This window comes from Aegilops tauschii, chromosome 2 (genome assembly GCF_002575655.3).
Source record: "Aegilops tauschii subsp. strangulata cultivar AL8/78 chromosome 2, Aet v6.0, whole genome shotgun sequence".
NCBI lineage: Eukaryota > Viridiplantae > Streptophyta > Magnoliopsida > Poales > Poaceae > Aegilops > Aegilops tauschii.
Genome location: NC_053036.3, coordinates 123,603,315 through 123,611,157, shown reverse-complemented (window position 1 = coordinate 123,611,157; position 7,843 = coordinate 123,603,315). Strand labels below are relative to the sequence as shown.

At 40.9% G+C, this 7,843-nt stretch overlaps 1 long non-coding RNA gene across 5 annotated transcripts; it reads right to left on the bottom strand.

Annotated features, from left to right (window-relative positions):
• Nucleotides 1-857: 857 nt before the first annotated feature.
• Nucleotides 858-6,680, bottom strand: LOC109784961 (uncharacterized). Of its 5 annotated transcripts, none has more exons than XR_005770858.2 (4): nucleotides 5,494-6,498; nucleotides 4,450-4,491; nucleotides 3,576-3,796; nucleotides 858-2,982 (listed from the first exon to the last, which is right to left on the bottom strand). It is a non-coding gene; the product is annotated as an uncharacterized lncRNA (long non-coding RNA). The 5 variants fall into 5 exon arrangements; XR_012202055.1 differs by having other exon boundaries at nucleotides 858-1,348; nucleotides 2,086-3,796; nucleotides 5,494-6,318; XR_005770857.3 differs by having other exon boundaries at nucleotides 858-3,796; nucleotides 5,749-6,626.
• Between the last annotated feature and the right edge of the window lie 1,163 nt (nucleotides 6,681-7,843).

Here is a 7,843-nt window from a genome sequence, read left to right as displayed (position 1 = left end):
TCCACGACATATTTGGAAATATTTAGTAATGGATAATTAACAGTTTGTGAATTTGCAAAACTCTAAAATGATTTTTGTGAGTAATTTAAAGGAACTAGTACAAATGCCCGTGCGTTGCACCGGGCGAAAAAAGGGGCACAACCTACTTCATGTATCATTGTCAACATTTTTATATCCAATTTTAATAAATATCAATGATAAGGTTGAATGTGAAAATTTTCTAATTTTTAATAAAAGATAACACTTACATAAAAAATTGGAACACTTTTGCAAGAATAGTTAACGCTTTTATGAAATTGGAACATTTCTCTGAAAAGGAATATTTTTTAACATATGTTTTTTTAAAGAATGTTTTTTACGGGTAAGAATGTTTTGTTTTTTGAGGGGTAAGAACATTTCTTTGAAAAGTATATTTTTCATAATGTTTTGTTTTTTGAAAAATATATTTTATTTGCAATTTTTCTTTGCACTATTTGGGCTTGGCACAAACATTGGAAGTGGCAAATAGCCAATCTTCTCATAACAAAGATCTTAATTCCTCTATTTATAACACTGGGAGTGTAGAAATAATAAGTTTAATCCCAGTTTTACAATTAAGTTTCTTAGCTCAAACAGCCAAGCTCTACATCAGTACTTATCATGAATTTCTCCAGTCCACACCTCTTTCAGATAATAGCACAAAATACATGAGATGTTACAACAGAAGTACATGTTGAAAGTTGATCTGTTATTCCAAAAAGATAATATTGTAGGTCCGTAGAAATTTAGCTACCCTTAAACATAGGATTAAAATTGCAATGATTTTTCATGCAGACATGACAGATGAATAGGGGGCAAATGAGATACTGACTTGATACTTCAGAGAAGAATGATCAACAGTTAGCATTAGAGGATGTAAATTCCTGTTGTGCTTCATTCAGAGATGTGCATTGCATCATCTCATACATAACCAGAGATCATTTTTCTGTCTAACGAACCTTCCTTGGTGACAGAGATATGCCAATAACTTTTCTTTCGATTCTTGACTTTCAGAGGTAATGGATGGAACAATTACAATGTCTATTGTTCAGATAAAGAACATAGGGCTTGATCTAGAAACCACTGAAGATATTGTTTGTGCAGAACCAAAGCCACATCCTGGTGCTTGTTGAGAATGGCGAATGCAAACAGGGAATCTGAGAAACTGAAGGTGGTGGTCCACTCTCTGTCCTTGTAACAATGCAATCTTGCATTCAATTCGTTCATTCCCCAGCAAAAAAAAGAATCTTGCCGGAGAGGAGATGGTACAACTCCTCCTTTGCTTTATATACTTCATGATCCCATGGTACTCGCCTTTTAGTTTCCGCATCTGGTGAAGAAAAAAAAATTATTGTTGTTTTCAGTAGTATTTTTCAGGAGTTAGTGCCAAGAGTACACTGAAAGAAGTTGGAGAAATCTTCCCAGATAACTTTAGGCATGGGGAAAAAGGTTGAGTTTTTCTGCAACAATGTGGATAATTGTAAGATATGATAAGGCTTATAGATCATCTAGCTTGGCATGCTCCTGTCACCTAATTGAAGCTAACATAACAGTACCTCTAATATATCTAAATTTAGTACCATGAAATTGGAGAACCATACGGATTGATTTCTCATTTCTCATTTCAGAAAAAAGCATGATCTGTTTTTAATACTGACACTTGGAGTGCTCCTTATAAAATGAGAATGTGCCTTTTAATATTAAAGCTCTTGGCATGGTATAGAAACTCAAATCGAACTAACAATAACATACTAAGCGTTGTGTGAACCAACTGTACATATTTTTTATGAAGCAAATATAGCTCTTATGTTAGGATAATCCTTTCACTACAACACTTGAGATACAAAGCACCTTCCTTTGATTTTGTCTGGTAGGCATGAAAGCTACAGTAACAATTGGCAGTTTCTGTAGAATAAAGAGACGAACAGAAAGATATGGGCATGATAGAACCTTGCATGTCAAACATTCTTTGCTTCTAGTTGAACTGATAGGTCATGGGTGTCAATTCTGCAATTCCATACACATCAATTATGTTTCTCTCCCAACTGGTAAGTAGTGTCCACAAACCTGGATTTAATGAAGAACAGAGAGCGCGGAACTCGGTGATGGCAATGGCCATCTTAGCCATGTGGTCGCCGTTGCAGTACATGCCTAGACGCATGGCGGGAGCACCTCCCTGTCCGGATGCTCCTGGACAGAGAACGACGCTACCGACAGAACATTGAATAGGAAGGCGAGGTCGCCGTCCCATCCTGTGATGACTGCGCGGCAGAGGAGCATGGCAGTGTTGCGCGCTAGCCACTCCCTGGGAGAGAACGAAAGGGGGTGTGGTTCGAACAGTATAGAAAGAACCATTCTGCTTTTGTTCGTCAGATCTTCAAAGATGGTCTAATGATTAGTGTACATAGTTTACGCTGCAAATAAGATTGAACAAGGATCAAACAGTATTTTGGATATAAAAACATGATAAGGGCTAAGGGCTACCAAATCTGGCCACCATAGTTTTTTCCTTATTTGATTTACCATTCATCTTAAAACATGATAAATTTGACATTATAGTAAAAATAAAGCATAGTATAAATAGCAAACTTGTAATGGGAAGAAAAGTAAAAAAGGTTCTTCGGTTTTTGGACAACTTTTCTCACATTTCCTCTGCACCTTGCTATCTAATTTTTTATTTCAAGTGTAATTCGAACACATGAAACATCATGCAGTTCATTCACAACTTTTACTTCAGAAATTATTTGAAAATAAAATGTGCCTCAGCTGATGCAAAAAGTGAAATGTCTGGAAACATAACTTCATAGATTATAGTGTTAATATAAAAATTACATCACAATAACTTTTTGAAACACATAACTGTACCGAAAAAATCAGATCGTTCCTTCTAGGAAGGTGATCTTCGTGCCCTTCTTCCACCCCGGCTTCACGTCGACCGTCGGGATCTCCACCGTGATCGTCTTTCTACACATAGTCGCCATGAGCAAGTAGTGTTTAGTGTTTATTTTAGCACCCAAAATCAGTTTCTTATTTTATTAAAGACATGCATCAAAATTGACACTAAATAATCCAGATTGACCGAGCAGGCTAAAATTTGAAGTTGGCTTAAAGATTAGTAAGAACCCGTCCAAATCAATAAGACACGGCTGAACTATTTGGTTGAAGTAACAAAGATATTGCAGTGCTAATAATGTAGCTTTAGAATAGATCTGAACAATGGTGACTGCTGCTGCAGTCTACTGAACAAATCAAACAGACCCAACTGATCAACTACAAATTTCTCAGGATTAATCTTTGGAAGACATGTACCTCATACTGAGGTTAAATAATTCAGAATGATTGAGGAAGCTAAAATCTGAAGACGGCTTAAGATTACTGAAAACTGCCCAAATCATTAATACAACTCAGATGGAACCAACAAGGAAATTGTATTTATCAAGTTTAATCTGGACCAACTAAAACAGTCTTCAATATTCAAGAATGTAGTGGATCTTGATTCTTAATTGGGATAACAAATGACCACATGCATACAACAGAGGGAAGGAGAAGATACTCACATGTGTACCACACTTGAATTTCCTACAAGTAAGAAAGGGTAGGGAATAGAATTACAATAGAAGGATTCAACTGGATGAACTGAGCGGTGAAACTTCCTGGTTATTATCAATGACATCATTGACCAGAATAGGCTGCGAAGTTGAAGCTATCCTCGTCGGCCTTGCAAAGGAGGGCCTGCTTCGTGGGACAACACACGCTTTGCAGCCGAGGCAGTGCCCAGCTGGAACAAATCGGGACGACGCGGGGAGATGGGATTATGAAGTATGTTTTTAGCATACAAATTGTTTGGCATAATAATGCAAAAGGAATTATGAGAATTCAACATAATTACTACAGAGAGCATGAAAATCATAGCATGTGTACAATTCGAGAAAATACGATTGTGCTTAGTTTTGATCTCACTAAGAAGAACCTACAGAATATACATAGTTCACAATTAACCATCAGTCTGCACAAGTGAATGCATGAGCAAACAGAACTTAACTTGCATAACTATACCGCGGAAACGAAGAAATTCGAGTAATTGCTGTGAACATCATTCATCAAGCATACAGTTCTTAGTGTGTTGACTTCCATCCAAATAGGAATTTAAATAGGATGGAGCGTGAACATTGAAATTAATAGTGACAATCTATATTATCTTGTCAATGCCAACATATGTCAAGATAATCCAATATGTTTGCTGAAACTGAAAGATACTAAAGTGGCACATGCTAGCATTTTTAAATCAGATGACTATCAAAAAGAAGCCAACGAAGAAAAGTAAATAAGTATCAAGTGTTCAAAGATAATGGTGGAGCATAAGGCCATGAAGTGATAAATTAGAGCAGCCAAGCAATCTAGAGCAGTAGGAATCCAAGAACAAGACCTTACCTTCATAAAAAATAAGGGAAGAACACTTCCTTCATAGCATTCCTACAAGTACAAAACATACGCAATTAGCATTCAGAAAACTTATAATTTCATTCCATCTCACGATCCATTGCCCGCTCTGTCTCAATGGAAATAAAACTTACGAAAGTCACAAGTTGTCACTGTTGTTAACATTCAGAAATTAAATCACATGAAATCTATAACCAATTCCTGATTGCATTAAGCTGTAAATGTTGCAAATGCAGAAGTACAACAAAAACCATGAAGGTGCAATGCATGAACAGTAAATACATGAACTGTAAATGTTGTAAATACATGAATTGCAAAGGCTTCCCGAGCTGCTGCTTGTCGTGGTCGAGTGCGTCGGCCAAGGTGCAATGCAGTATGAGACATGTGCAATTGACTTCAAGTCGTTAAATTAAGTTCGTTGTCTTTCTTGTCAACAAAATCCATGAAGGTTACTTGATTTTAGCTCTAGGTGTGGTGCTATGCAGATGATGGCCACAATAAGCGCTCAACTTTTTTTTTCCAGAATTTGATAATATGCACAATTTAGGTACACGGATGATAAATCTAGTGGAATTCACATGGATAACACAAAGGCTGGCGAGAGAAATACCTCTTAAAAGAAAACAGAATTAACTAATCATATTCATTTTGTATGTAACAAAAACTGAACGACGACACTAAAATCTTACCTCCTAACAAAAATTGCTTATAACGATACAACATGTGCCATACTATCAATGCATAATCCAAGAGATGAAGCTAGCTGATTAGCTCAACTAATGCACTGGCGTTTTTTCTAATTTTTGACAAAGATGTTACTAACAAAGATACTTAGTTGTCCTTTAAAAAAAATGCATGCTGAAGTTTTGGATTGGCTTGCTAATAAAGACTGTGGGTGCCTTGTGAGGAGTAGGAGCACGTCCGCCTGTCCACGGCCGTGGTGTACAGGCAATGTGTTGTATAAGCAGTGCAAGTTGAGGAGTATACATGCATGCGTGCCCACATCCAGCAATCAGGCTCAAGAGCTGCTCATACCTAGCGTCAACCGACCAAACCTCCCAGTGCGGAACATGCATCAGACAACACCGTACAGTTCCCAGCCCATGCCACAAACAAATCCAAGCCAATGGAGTGGCGGTGGTAGGCAGCGTTGTAGCGGTGTGGAACTGACGCGGCAGCGACCGGGACGATGGTTCAACGATCCGGCAACGAGCGCTCGACTGATTCAGTTCAGGTTTTGGGTTTAGGTGCGTGCGTCCACACCGAGGGAGAGGGAGATGGGGATAGTACCAAATCCGAAGCAACATGTAGCCAAGCTGCGAGAAATCCATCGACGGCGGCTCAGATCCCTGCCAACCCCAGCAAGCCCTCAACAGGAACGCACCACGGACCCCGCCGCTTGGTCCCCAGCCCTCACGGCCGCGCAGGACTCCCTCACCGGCGGCAGCCCCGAGGGGCCTCCAAGCCGATGCGCGACCCGACACGGGGGAGGGGCTGGCCCCGAGGAGCGGGAACCCGGCGACTCCGTCGGTCAGGAGCTGGGCGGCAGTGCGGCACCCTCCATCATCGCCGCCGTTTGGGGAGGGACGCGGTCCCGGTCGACGCGATCATTGGCCACGGCGAGCGGGAGGGACTCGACGACGGGATTCAGACGGCGGAGCATGGATACAGGGGATGGTGGCGCATCGATGGGAGATGGGTGCGGGCGCGGCTGGTGGGCGGCGCGTCGGCGGCGGGCGGCGCGCGGTGAGGCTGGGCGGGGCGAGGCAGGAGGTGGCGGCGGGAGGTGGCGGCGGGATGGAGGTCGAGATGGGATCGAGGAGGAAGGTCGTGCGGGCTGGGCTATTTTTTTTTCTCTTTTTTCCTCCCTGTACCGGTTCGGGGCTGACTTATGGTGAGGACTGCAGGTTGAATTCTCAGAAACGGAGGGACTTTTCTGCAAAAAAGCACGACGTATGACCATAAGCAATCGCTGGTTTATTAGTAGGTAAAAATTATGTGCGCAATAAAAACTTACTCAGTGCCAAAACTATTTATTTTCCGAGGTCAAATATTACATTGGTATTTATGAACATTTCTAATAGTTATTTTCGTTAAAAAAATTGTTGACTGAAATCCTAAAAAAAATGTGCGCAGCAGTGCACGCACGGAAGGCCCATCATCCTCACCACCACCCTGGTCGTCTTCTTTACGTTCATGGCAGGAGCGAGGAGAACGCATCCCATCCAGCGCCCCACCCCCTCCCCTTCTTCCTCTCGTCCCGAACTCCTCTGGATGGAACCCCCTCGCCTCTCTCGACCCTTCCAATCCTTTAGTGCGCCTTGAAGCACCTCTAATGACCGTTAGATGAGCTAGTAACAGCCGCCATTAACACCCATGAAACCGACGATGCTCCGCTCGATTCTGACCTCCCCTGCATCCTATAAAAGGCTCCGTCCCCTCACAAATCTCTACTTGCCCAAAGCCCTCTACTTCTGTAGTTTCTAAACCTTCCAATCATCATGAATTTCTCACCGGAGTTGCTTACCGCCGCAACTGTTCGTGAAAGATTCCGACGAGTTCAAGGTTAATCAGGCCTTCTAACTCTCCAATCCTTCATATATCTACTTTGTGCATCATCCTAATATGGCCTACCTGATGTTAGCGCAGCTGGAGCACATCCTACACATGGCTCGCGTCCGACCGGAGCTTTTTCTAACTCCGGCGGCTCCTCAACGACTTCCGAGGTCATTTTGGACGAAGTTGTTTTGTCGTCCGACACCGGTTCGACCTCCTGTACATCGGTCTACATGCATCCTTCGCCGGAGTTCTGCCGATCCACCTTCTTCCTCATCTCCGGCGACCAAGTCCGGTGAGCTCCCTTTAAATCCCGTTTTTTTTAGTAAAATATTCAAACTTCGGAAATTCATATCTCCTAAACCATATGTCCGATTTTAACAAATAAGATATCCCCGAATTCGTTGGAACCTCTAGTTTATTATAAAAAATACATAATTTCACTTTTGATCAAACTATAATTTAGTTTTTATTTAAATACGAATTTGAGTATTTTGGCTATATCTTTAATTCTATAATTCATATGAAAATGTTTTATATATGAAAATTTGTCTTTGGAACCATACCAATCTGCTAGAACTCATAGAATAATTTTCAGCATGGCTTACTGTTCTAGCACAAAATCGTAATCTTGACCTTCTTTGATCATCCATTAATAAACTAATTAAACTAAAATTTGTTTCATTGTTAAAACCATTAGATTGATCCCTAGAAAACTTCTCTGGTCATATTCCTTCATTTAACAAATTTGGACTTAGGAAATGTTACATAAATTTTGTAACATAAGCCTTATGGCATCGACTCCAATTACCATTTTCATTGGACACAA